Below are 13,917 nucleotides of genomic sequence, written 5' to 3' on the forward strand. Positions count from 1 at the left end.
TGTGAGCAGATGCCTTCATAAGTATAAACGAATACACCCCTTCTTCATTTTTCATTCATTCACCCCCTTTTGCAGAGGAATAAGAATGTACACTCTACACACTCTCCTTTGGAAACCAAAGTTAGTGTTCTTCCTATCCCTTCATCTCTCATGTGCTGTGCTTAAACTTGCTATTGTGTTCCTGATTAAATTATACCTTCCACAAAATGGTTAAAATGTATGCAATCTCCCTGGACTACATGTAAATAATCTTGCACTCCTAGATGCATCTGCTTATTTTTTCTAATGACTGTTATGAGACCAAATCACAACAAATGTAAAGGTCTTAATTGGCTTTCTGATTCCAGAATTGAGCAACATCTTACTCTGTAAAATAGAATGAGTGTTTCAATGAGCTGGGCAGAGGAACTGGTTTTATAGACAAAAAAGGTCTGAGAAAAGCAGAAACAGAACAAAAAGCAGATTGGTTGCTTCAAAAGTTACTTTCCTTTTAGGGTTAAAACAGAGGAGACGTCTTATCATGCCCAGGTAAACTGGGCCCCTTTTGATTGGTTGTTGTGAATCTTCCGGTTATTTAAACAAATCAGGCCTGTTTCAGGATTCAGTTTAATTATGTAGCATCTAGAATGAACAACTCCATTCTAGTTTAGTCTGGTCTGCTGGGGTCTAGTGCAAGAGGCTAGTCTAAAACAATGGGCCCTCATAAATTTTATTTAACATGACTTAGATTAAAAACTTATGTCCTAGAACAGCCTCAATTTAGAACATTTGATAATCTGCCACAACAAAGAATAGTTTCAATCAGAAGTCAATCTGAATTATTGGTGTATTCAGTGTTATACATTAGTCATTTTTTAAAAAGCTTCTTTCTAGTTAAATCACCTTCCCTTTAAAGCACATTCTCATTTCAGAAATTTCTTTGTTTTAAATTTATCTTTAATTGGAAAGTAGTAAAGAGTTTGGTAAATAAATATCAAATGTCCCTTTACAATGAGGAGAAACTTTTTGCAATCATGTTTGAAATTGTTTTATAAAGTATGTATATAGCATATTCAGTGACGGTGTCTTGAGGGTAAGGAGATCACATGACAAATTATTTACATAGCATATTACAGGTAGGTCAGTCGGGTTCCCAGTACTTCAAAAACATGGACCCTTTAATCTGCTCTTCCCTCTACATTGAGAGCAAACATTAAACAGTGATATCAGAAGAAATGTTCTTCAATCCACTCTTTGCCATATTTCATACAGCACTGCAGTTCTCCTCCATGGGAGTATTTCATATGCACCCACAAAGGGACTTGTTCTACCTTTCTATTTACATTCTGGAGAACAGCCAAAGTCCTTTCTGGCTCTTTGATCTGATGCCAGAAACTTGGTATCCAACACCTACGTAGAAGAAATTCCCTTACGAGCTCCATGACTAAAGAGGAGTTAAGAAAAAGATGGAAAGTATTCTATAAACCCACCCACCCTATATCATATCACTCCCCAGCTTAAGTATCTATGTAGCTAACTTGATCTAATGCACACTCCTCAGGCATGTTATCACAAGGCATCCATAAGTCTAGACAACTGTGCTTCATTTTCTATCTCCAAACCATATCCTACGATTCTCTAATGTAAACTGAAACCGCTGTTCCAGTCTTGCCGTCTTTATTATCCACACGCCACTTCTCACCTCTAAGCCATTCTCTAGTCTTCACTCCTTCCACGCCCTATCAATCTTCTCAGGTTTGGTTCAAGTTCCACCATATCCATGCCACTTTCAAGTTGTGTTACCATCTTACTTTTCTGAACACATAGCATTTATTTCGCTACTTGAGTGTTTATTCTTTTGTATTTCTTTGCCCCAATAAGAGTTTAACTTATTCAAAAGCAAGGAATATATACTTTTGAGTGGGCTCTATAACAGTGTTTTTCAAGCTTTTCTAACAATGACGCAAGTAAAAAAGATACTTTACATCGCAACCTTTAACACACACATACATACACAATTGAAACTCATGTTTGATAAAACAATACAATACTATCCATGATGCAATCTGATATTCTATTTTTTCATTCCATTTCCTTGAATATGCTGGTTATAGCTCACTGAATTGATTTTATGACATTAGAGAACTGGGATGCACAATTTGAAAAACACTACAATCCCTAGGACACTGTGCTTGGCGCAAAACAAGTGCTCAATAAATATTTATTTATAGTAGACTGACTCATCTACCAAACAAAACAGGCTAGAATTCTAAAGCAAGGTGAGATTTTCTGGATATTGCCATAAAGCTTATGATGATGCCTTTCAAGGCTTTCTTCCATATTTTAAAAACAAATCAACATTAAAAGAAAACCATTGTACATGGCAGCCTTTAACAAGATAAAATATCATTTTCTGGCTGGGCTCCGTGGCTCATGCCTTTAATCCCAGCACTTTGGGAGGCTGAGGCAGGTGGATTACCTGAGGTCAGGGGTTCAAGACCAGCCTGACCAAAATGGAGAAACTCTGTCTCTATACAAAATTAGACGGGCGTGGTGGCACATGACTGTAATCCCAGGTACTCCAGAGGCTGAAGCAGGAGAATCGCTTGAACCGGGAGGCGGAGGTTGCAGTGAGCCGAGATTGTGCCACTGTACTCTGGCCTGGGCAACAACAGTGAAACTCCGTCTGAAAATACCCTTTTCCTAAAGCTAAGTAGCAAAAATTCCATTCATTAACATGGCGTCCCCAAGAGGGCAAGAAGCTTCTAGCCCTCTAAGGGATCTTAGAGGAACTTAGGAATGAGTCCCCGAGGTTCCTTTTAGCAGCTCTGGCTTTCCAGAAGAACTCCTTCAGCCATCAGCATGTGATAAGCTTTCATGATAACAGCAAGGATTTCTTCTCTGTGAGATGGACAGACTGAGGCCCAGTGCGTAAGGTTAGATTTCTACTAAAAAGGAGACACCTGGATAATTACTGTCTCATGCTCATGACACTTTTTTCACGGTATGATCAGTACCTGGAATTATCCCCTTTACTTTTTACATGTTTTAATTATATGTCACACACATATACACATAAGAATGTAAGGTTTTGAGGGCCAGGACTCTTATCCCCTGCTATCTCTTTATTTCAAGGTATGTTTTTGTTGTTGTTTTTTTATAGGGAGAGAATTGTCTGACTCGTAAAACAAGCAGCAACCCAATAGGAGAAAGAGAGTGAACCCAGATGAGTCTGACTTGTTGTTTGATTAATTCAGTCAATGATTCATTCAATTTACAAACATATTCTGAAACTTACTGTGTGCCAGGCAAGACGTTGGGTACTGAAGATACATACATAAAATAAGGGCGAGTCCCTGCCCTAAATGAATTCCATATGACAGACGAGATAAATACAAATAATTAAGACACACAGTGAGAGAAGTATTGTACTTGGGAGTATGGAGCAATCATATGTCAATTTTCTCAAGTGTAAAATAAAGAGTTTATACAAGATGAACTTTAATGTATACATCTAGCTCCAAAGAGCCTGACTATACAATTTTATCTGTTAGATTTCTCAGAATATCTCTATAACTAGATCTTTTCAATACTTTCCCCTTTCTCATAGTAACGTTTTAGAGAAATGCTAAAATGCCACAGGAACTGATTTTGCAAAGATGAAGGACATCAGAGACATGAAACATCAGCTGATTTCCAATCAAGTTCAGACTTCAGTAATTTTCTGACCCTCTACAATGCTTTTGCCAATATTCTGTACTCAGTCGAGTCCTATATGCCCAGCTGCAGGTAAGTTTATATTGAATAATTTGCAATGAATAATAGAAGACAAGGTTCTATTTTAAAGGCTTAAAATTTTCTAATGATAGGGTTCTCAAATAGTTGTTTCCATCTTTAGAAGAAAAAAGGTAATTCTTGATTTCTATGTCTACAAAAGATGAAGCAGTGCAATCTGCAGGTTCCAAACAAATAATCCAACATCTCTGCCCATATCTAGCCATGAGGGACAAGTGACATGTAATGTTTTAGAATAAATTCTTTAGTAGCAAGAAAGAATGAATTCTCTGCTCTTGCTTCTATCACCTGAAAAGGTAAATGTCTGAATCCTTTTGAAAATTAGCTCAATTTACAAAACAGTGGAACTAAGCTGGACTCTCACCACTGCCTGGCTCATTCATGCTTCCACAAGTTTGGAACAAAGACCTCATTGACTTTTGCATGTAGGCGGATTAGAATTGCAATGCGGCCATGTAGCACATTACTGCACAGTGTTTCTGCCCTATTAAGTCAAGGCAGCCTTCACTAGATTTGTCTCCCTACTTTCCCTCTTTCCACAATATAATTTCAAGTCTACTATACAGTATAATTGTGTAATTTAGCATAAATGAGACCTGTATATATATACACATTTACATATAGGCCTCATATATATAGATAGATATATAGATGACATATAGATATAGGCATTCCTGTTTTTATTGCCTGCTTACAGTTATTGTTGTTCCCAACCCTTCTAGGGCTCCCCTAAAAGACCTAAGTGGACACAACTGTATGCTAAGGATCAAGCACTCCAAGTTCTTAAATGTACAGTGATAAGTGAAAAAGAAAATTAATAGTATGAAAAATGAAAGGCATATAAGAAGGAGAAAAAGAGCTAAGTGGTAGAAAACAAGAGCAACAGAATGGTAAGGCTAAGCCAATCATGACCAATTTTCCACACCTTTAGAATTTACAAAGCATATTTATAAACTTTTAAAGTGGCACTTACTTTCTAATTTAATTTTCAAGCAGTACTAAACGTTTACAGTAATGGAGCCTCAATAAGGACGAATGTGTTCCCTACCCTCAAAAAGCATACAGCCGGGGACACTGGCTCCTGTCTGCAATCCTAGCAATTTGGAAGGCCAAGGTGGGCAGATCGCCTGACCCCAAGTATTGGAGACAAGCCTGGGAAACAATGGTGAAACTTCATCTCTACAGAAAAAAAATACAAAAATTAGCCAAGCATGGTGGCGTGCACCTGTGGTCCTAGTTACTCAGGTGGCTAAGGTGGGAGGATCCCTTGAGCCTGGGAAGTCCAGGCTGCAGTGAGCCATGTTCACACCACTGCACTTCAGCGTGGGAGATACAGCAAGACCCTCACTCAAAAAAAAAAAAGGGTACAATTTAGTGAAACTACCAATCAGGGAGCAACACAGAGCAGAGCTAAGCATTAGCAAAGCATTAGCATTTGTGCTAAGAATTAGCAAAGGTATAAACAGGAAAAACTGAGCCCAAATGAATGATTTCATAAACTTTTAAAAAGCAGTTACCATCAAATTTACATTTCTTCTTCTGAATAAGTAATAAAATATGAATGGATGGTTTTGACACAATGGACCAATAAAATATACACCCTCAAGTACATTTGCTTTCAGGACTTCTCCTGATGTTTCCAAAGTGAATTTTAAGAATATTCACACTGAGTAAAGTGCCTGGCATTGTCACTCTTAATGCCACAATAAAAAAAGGATTCATGGCAACGCGGAGGAAACCGGAGTGAACCGAGAGCTTAGTGACCAACATGAGCCTCCTCAACAAGCCCAAGAGTGAGATGACCCCGGAGGAGCTGCAGAAGCGAGAGGAGGAGGAATTTAACACGGGTCCACTCTGTGCTCACTCAGTCCGTCAAAAACAACACCCAAGTGCTCAACTGCCGCAACAATAAGAAACTCCTGGGCCGCGTGAAGGCCTTCGATAGGCACTGCAACATGGTGCTGGAGAACGTGAAGGAGATGTGGACTCAGGTACCCAAGAGCGGCAAGAGCAAGAAGAAGTCCAAGCCAGTCAACAAAGACCGCTACATCTCCAAGATGTTCCTGCGCGGGGACTCAGTCATCGCGGTCCTGCGGAACCCGCTTATCGCCCGCAAGTAGGAGCCACCTATCCCTGTCAGTCAACAGAACTCACTCCCCTGTCCTACGGAGTCCGCTGCCGCTGGTGTTGAGAACAATAAAGCTCTGTGTTTTTTTTTCTAGTAAAAAAATTAAAAAAAAGGATTCATTGTAAGGAATCCACAGAGAACTTAAACAAATACATGTGCATATAGGGACAGAGGATAGTTCTAAATACTATATATGCCTGAATATAATGAAAGAATTTCTCCCCTAAGTTGTGCTTTCAGAAAAGAGAGAACTGTCTTATCTCCTAGTTCTTACAGAACTTCCCAATCACATCATTTTAGACCACCAATTACTGTGGAAAAACCAAATTAGCTTAAAATGACTTTAAATAATAGAAGTTTCGGAAGTTTATTTTGGATATATAATGTAAAGTGTTTTGTTTCGTTTTCTTTTGCTTTTTCTTTTAAGAGAAAAATATATTAAACCAGATTTATGTAATCATTCTTAGGAGGTATGGCTTTAAAAGTGCTGAATGTTGTAAATAATATGCCTTTTAAAGAATACTTTAAGGCAAGAGAGTGAGTAGTTACATTGTAAAGATCCCACATATAAACCAATAAGAGAAATGGGGAGAAAAGCTATCCTAATGTTACATAAATAACTATGCATGGTTTGAGATAAAATTTCTAGTGACAGCAATCTTACACCAATTTAAAAAGTACTGTATCACAATTTATTCATGAAAATGAATATAATGTGATTCAGGAAGCTATGCTGATGACTAAAAAGTGACTTTAATAACTACGGATATCAGATATATGTAAGAAAAATTGGAATAAAATTATCCGATAAAAAGTAAGAATGTGGAAAACAATCCCAATTTTGTATATATGTGATTTGAAACCTGTAAATTAATAAATTAAATATTTGTAAGTAGACATCTGGTTATTTCACCTATATTCTTAAAATTTTTGTACCTTCAAGTTGGCAGAAACCTTTTAAAAAATCTTTTAAAAGGAAAGGAAAAATGATAAATGGCCTAATATTTTACACACACTTATTTAGTAAATTTAATGTTATGATTCAAAAGAAACAAGATGGTATCCCAAATTGGATTCTGTGTGAGAATGACCTATATTTAACTGAGCAGTACCTAAACCAAAGTTTCAGTCTCAGGACATACCAGCACATATTAGATAGCACATGGGCAGCTGGCTGGCCACTCCTTCAGGTGTGATTATTACTGTTTCTAGACATTAGCTACAAGTCACCCACATGGAAGGATGCCTTGCTTAAGATGCTTCCATCTGCTTGCCATTTTACTCTTACTTTACAAAAGAAAACTCAACTTTAAAGTTGAGATCTGCCTTTAAAGGCAGATAGATCATCATCAACACTAATCCTGTGGAATGAAAGGGCATTTATATACGGCAAAAGTAGGGAATCTACCCTTGATGGTAACAGAATAATGTAAAAGAAAGCCCAACACTTCTCTTCTTTATCTGATTTGCACCAATTCAAAATTATTGATCTTTCTTCACTTCTTCCACGTTCTCCCACTAGAACAAGTCACTGTAAAGGCCACAAATGTTGAAAAACTCAGTTATCACATACAGCAGAAGCATAAGCATTTCACTAACTTCTCACGAGCTATGTTTTCTGAGGCCAGAGAACTCTTGCCTCAGACATATCACGACATTACAAATGATATTATCCACATTGAGGTTCAGGCTGGCAGAACCTCACAGGAAACTACCCTGACCTTAAAGAGCACAGTCCAAAGTCACAGTTCTAACTTCGACTCCCAGCACTGGGATATGGTTGTCACATGGTTGACACTAATCCTAATAAACCCCCAACTAAGACATCTTTACAGGCCTAGTTACATGCCTAAAATGACAGAGATATTTTCATCATCAGTACTAATGTAATGAAGCACATCAGTGCATCATCACATTAACAATGTAACTCCATTTCCAGCAGTGATTCTAAAATGTAAGACACAGTTTCTGGGTGAGCTGTGGTAATTTGGAGATGGGAAAACATTGGGAAGTCCTTGCCCTTCAACTCTGCACGTAGGCACACACACACACATGTCACCAGTCATATCCTTTACCCTGACCCTTCAAGCTTCATGGTCCTTTGCCATAAGGACATTGCCATAAGGATATCTCCACAAGGAAATCACCAAAAATACATTTAACATCACAATGTCTTTAGGATTCAAAAGCATTACTACTCTCGTTCATTGCTGGTGGGAATGCAAAATGGTATAGCTGCTTTGAAAGACAGTCAGTTTCTTACAAAACTAAACACAGTTTGTATGATAAATGTATGGTAATCCACTCCTTGAATTTGCTCATCTGAGTTGAAAATGTATGCCCACATAAAAATCTGTAAACACATGTGTTTATAGAAATTTTATTCACAATTGACAAAACTCGAATAAATCATATTGAAAGCAACCAACATGTCCTTCAGTGATTGAATGGATAAGCTGCAGTACATGCATACAATGGAGTATTATTCAGTGATTTTAAAAAATGAGCTATCAAGCCACAAAAAGATAACAGAGGAAACTTAAATGCATATAAGTAAATGAAAGAAGCTACTGTGAAAAGGCTACATACTGTATGACTCCAACTATATGACATTCTAGGAAAGGAAAAACTATGAAGACACTAAACGGGTCTGTGATTGCCTGGAGGTGGGGGAGGAGAGGAGGATGAAAGGCAGAGCAGAGGACTGTTAGGGCAGGGAAACTATTTTGAATGATACTGTAATGGCACATGTCATGAAACATTTGTCCAAATCCTTAGAATGCACAACACCAAGAGTGAGCCTAAACTATGGACTTTAGGGGATAATGATATGTTAATGTTTGATTGATTATAACAACTGTGTCATTCTGATAGGAAATGTTGACAACTGCAGAGGCTACATGTGTGGTGATCCAGGAAGGAAATATGTGGGACTTCTGTACTTTTGACTTAATTTTTCTGTGAGCCTAAAAATGCTCTAAAGTTATTTTATTTTTATTTTTTTGAGATGGAGTCTCACTCTATTGCCCAGGCTGGCATGTAATGGCACAATCTTGGCTCACTGTAGCTGGGACCACAGGTGTGCACCACCATGCCCAGCTAATTTTCCTATTTTCAGTAGAGATGGGGTTTCACCACGTTGGCCAGGCTGATCTCGAATTCCTGATCTCAAGTGATCCATTTGCCTCGGCCTCCCAAAGTGCTGGGATTACAGGTGTGAGCCACCATACCTGGTCATAAAGCTATTAATTTTTTAAAGAGTATTACTAAATTTCTTTTAAAAGACTTGTTGTAGAAGCCAAATGAACTGTGTTATAGCCTTTCAAAGGCAGTTTACATTCAAAAGTATTAAATCTCGGAACATCGGTACTGCCAAAAAGTTGTCCTAAGACCAGCTGTTAGGTGCAAATCAGCAAAGTCAAGGATTGTGTTGAAAAAAAAAAACAAAAAAAAAACTAAAACCTTATGACACAACAGAGTTTCTTATTTAACACAGGATTCAAAACACGGGCATCAAACTATAATGGTTGAGATTCAACTAGCTGCTGAGTATGGAAAAAATAAACAGGAACAAACAAAACCTCTGATCCCCAGAAGGTCTGACTCAACTCAGTGACCAATAAGTGGAGCTGGGGTTATGACCAATGGTCCTAAGCGCCAAGGCTGAAGCTCAGGAGATAGGAGATCTAACAGAGAATCCTGAGCTTCCAGAGAAAGGGAAGTGACAAAGGTGAGGCTTAACTGCTGAAGATTCCAGGTATACCCATTACCTTACCCCACCCTACCCCACCGGATCCTGTAAAACTTTTTGTTTTTCTTTTGAGACAGTCTCTCATTCCGTCGCCCAGGCTAGAGAGCAATCTCAGCTCACTGCAATCTCCACTTCCCAGGTTCAAGCAATTCACCTGCCTCAGCCTCCCAAATAGCTGGGATTACACATGTGCATCACCACGCTCAGCTAATTTTTTGTATTTTTGGTAAAGATGGGGTTTCACCATGTTAGCCAGGGTGATCTCATGCACCTGACCTCAGCTGATCCACCCACCTCAGCCTTCCAAAGTGTTGGGATTATAGGCATGAGCCACTGAGCCCAGCCAAAAAAAAAAAAAAAACAACCTTTTTAACATTGTCATGGATGGCACTATCATTACTCAATGAGATCCTGAGTACCACTGTAAAACCACTACAGCAATAAAAACATTTATGTTTCTTTTCAGCAGAATTCTGTGTAATCTATTGTAAAAACAGATAATGCTGGTTAGTTATTTCAAGTAAAATCACCTGATCTACAGCTTTTCAAATTCAGAATTTTTATCAGTCCATTAAATGCTGATTAGGTTCTAGGGAACTGACTTGTGATACCCAAGCTAATTTAAATACCATAACAATCATAAGAAAAATTTCAGTGAAAGTTATTTTTGTGAAAACAACGGGAATAGATATCTGCACAGGGCAAGTCCTCAAGGAAGACCAGATTAGAGGTTGAGGCTCACGCCTCTAATGCCAACTACTTGGGAGGCTGAGGCAGACAAACTGCCTCCCAGCACTCTGGGAGGCCAAAGCAGGCAGATCACTTGAGGTAAGGAGTTCGAGACCAGCCTGGCCAACATGGCGAAACCCTGTCTCTACTAAAAATACAACATTAGTCAGGTGTGGCGGCATGTGCCTGCAGTCCCAGCTACTTGGGAGGCTGAGGCAGGAGAATCGCTTGAACCCGGGGGGGGGGGGTTTGAATGGGGCTAGAAATCCCCCCTCTACCCCCAATTTGATGTAAAGAGCGAGAATCCATCCTAAAAAAAAAAAAAAAAAAAGGACCAGATTAGAGATCAGAAAGTTGCTTGGTAAGTAGAGAATTGGAATAAATGAAAGTTGAACATTCTTAGGCAACAGTTCCATCAAATTATGGCAAACTGCCCTTCTGTAACAATGGTGCTGTTTAAAAATAATATCCAGTTGTCTAAAATTAGAGCAATCTCTCTCCCAGAGAGGACAGAGATTAAAATTTTCACTCTTCATCTCTCCTTATCCAATATTCTTTTTTTTTGAGATGGAGTTTCTGTTGCCCAGGCTGGAGTGCAGTGGTGCAATCTCGGCTCACTGCAAACTCCACCTCCTAGGTTCAAGTGTTTCTCCTACCTTAGCCTCCAGAGCAGCTGGGATTACAGGCGCCTGCCACCATGCCCAGCTAATTTTTGTATTTTTAGCAGAGACAGGGGTTTTGCCATGTTGGCCAGGCAGGTCTCAAACTCCTGACATCAAGTGATCTAACTGCCTCAGCCTCCTAATCCCTCACGCCTCGCTGGGATTACAAGTGTGAGCCACCATGGCCACCTCAATATTCTTTATGTGTTATTAAAGCTTCTATTATTATAATTTCTTACATGAATTACATGTCATGATCCCCTTAATCTCACAGCGTTGCCTTTAAATAACAATGTAAGAATGAGTTAAAATTACTCCATCTATTAAAGGTTTAGTTCCCTCAACGTAGCTCAAGATTTTGGGATATGAGGATCCTGTCTCATTAACTGAGCTTTGGGCCTTAAGTGCATTTAAAAAAGCAATTAACATTCCAATGTGATAAATAACTTTTCGGGTAACACCTTATCTCCAGATGCAGAAAACAACAGGATATATAACTAGTCAAGAATATCAAATATGACAAAATTCTTGTTGGGAGTAATCTTTCTAAACCAAAACATTAAATACACTAAAATGCATATACACACACACACACAAACATGAAAACTTCGGGTGGATCACGAAGTCAGAAGTTCAAGACCAGCCTGGCCAACATGGTGAAACCCCTTGTCTACTAAAAATACAAAAATTAGCTGGGTGTAGTAGCACATGACTATAGTCCCAGCTACTCAGGAGGCTGAGGCAGGAGAATTGCCTAAACCCGGGAGGCAGAGGTTGCAGTGAGCTGAGATCGAGCCACTGTACTCCAGTGAGACTCCACCTCAAAAAAAAAAAAAAAAAAAAAAAAAGGGAGGGGGCTAGTCATCAGGTTTATGGCAGTACAATTCACAATTGCAAAATTGTGGAACCAACCCAAATGCCCATCAATCAACGAGTGGATAAAAAAACTGGTATTACACACACACACACACACACACACACACACACACACACACACACACACACGATGCCATAAAAATACTACTCAGCCATAAAAAGGAATGAATTAATGGCATTTGCACTCACCTGGATGAGATTGGAGACTATCATTCTAAGTGAAGTAACTCAGGAATGGAAAACCAAACATGGTATGTTCTCACTGATGTGTGGGAGCTAAGCTATGAGGACACAACGGTATACGAATGATACAATGGACTTTGGGGACTTGGTGGGAAGGGTGGGAGGGGGGCAAAGAGTAGAACAAGCAACAGGGAAGAGGACACAGGGAAAGGCATTCTTGCAAATAGCCAGCATTGTCTGCTATCATTAGTCTTCCGTCTCCAAAACTACTCAACAGGATTACCTCTGGGATCACAATGCAAAATGAAAATGCTATAAAATTATTCTGCCGAGTACTTCAAAGGAATCATTTCCCTAAGACTTTCAGCAAGTATATGTGCTTTTCGCTAAATTAGACAAAAGCAACCCACATTGTTCTCCAAAGTATCTCTTAATCGCATCTGTTGCCAAAATGAACTCTTGAAATGCAATCTTGGCTACTTCAAGAGACTGTAGCGAAAAATCACTAGGTAACAACTAAAATCAAGAAGTCCTTCCTTAAGTACCTGGGTATAAAGTTATACTATTTTTCTGTGTTTAAGTATTTAGGACAAGGTATTAGATAGTAAGGAGAGACATAGTGGAGTCTCTAAGAGAAAAAGCAATTTTTCTTCTACATGTATACCAATGTTTTGGGTGCCAGTGATTTTCTCTACAAACATATAGCCAAGCTTCAGTAACCAATGGTCAAATCTACGACAGTAGAGAGTATATGCATATGATGGACTGGCAACAGATGGCATTAAAGAAGAAAAGCAAGCGGCAGACTGACTTTGTCTCGATAGGAGATTTGACGAAATACGGTCTGGGTACGCTGTCTCTTCCTAAAGGGCTACAAAGCTAGGATATGCTGATATGTGAGGGAAGAACTAGGGAAGAGAAAAAGGAGGCTAACCCCTCCTACCTTCTCAGCCAACTTGGTCCACTGCTTCCCTGGGCTGATGGACACAGGTGGTAGAGGAGGATGAACAAATGAACAGCCATGGAAAACATCTAAGGAGCAAAGCACTGAGGTGCTTTCCCCTGAGTTTCTAATTTTTCATAAAAAATCCCATTGCAGCACCCTTTTGTTCCTTACTGCTAACAATTAAAAATGACAAACCTCAATTAGACAAAATGTCCTTCTTCCCTGCTCAGGGATAAAGGCATATGAAAGGGAGCTGAAGATGTGAATATAAAGTGTGTCCCACAATCACAAAAAAACTTGGAAAGCACACAAGCTTCCAAAGGGCGATGGAATTCTTCATTTCCATCCTTCTTTACTGTGGAGGTTTACTGTTGGAAAAGAACTGCTAAAAAAAATAAGTTCTCTCTGTAACCACAGCTATAAGATACAGTAAAATGACAGAATGTGGTTTTATGAACCATTGCTTATGACAGCTGCAGAAACATTTAGGGAAACTGACCAGACAACATAATGTCAAATCTACTGATTTCACATGTCCCAGAGTGCCAAGAAATTAAGAAACTGTTACTGTAATAGCTCTTATTCTTCCTCTCCACAAAGAAGGTGGTTGAAAGTCACAAACCAAACATTTCAAATACCCAGAACTCAGGATCTGTTTGAAAGGAAATGACGTTTTAAAAACTCTCCCAGAATATGAGGGTTTTGCTCCATCAAATGCTTGTGGCTATTCATTCCAATCACTGTACTATACAAACCAACACCACACTTGAAATGGGCTAACTCTAGAAAGTGTAAATTCCCAATTTCTGGGAGGTGTGTGGAGTCTAGATCATCAGTATCCAAAACGAGTAAACAAGAGGTCCCTTGA

General features: G+C 39.0%; 1 protein-coding gene and 1 pseudogene across 1 annotated transcript in view; one reads left to right on the plus strand and one right to left on the minus strand.

Moving 5' to 3' along the window:
• Positions 1 to 13,917, minus strand: part of LAMC1 (laminin subunit gamma 1) — a 123,992-nt gene that overhangs the window by 55,157 nt on the left and 54,918 nt on the right. The gene's annotated exons all lie outside the window — the stretch shown is intronic.
• On the plus strand, positions 5,502 to 5,990 carry LOC116560024 (annotated as a pseudogene).

This window comes from Sapajus apella, unplaced genomic scaffold, assembly GCF_009761245.1.
Source record: "Sapajus apella isolate SASKATOON/1434 unplaced genomic scaffold, GSC_monkey_1.0 scaffold25, whole genome shotgun sequence".
NCBI classification, from domain to species: Eukaryota; Metazoa; Chordata; class Mammalia; order Primates; family Cebidae; genus Sapajus; species Sapajus apella.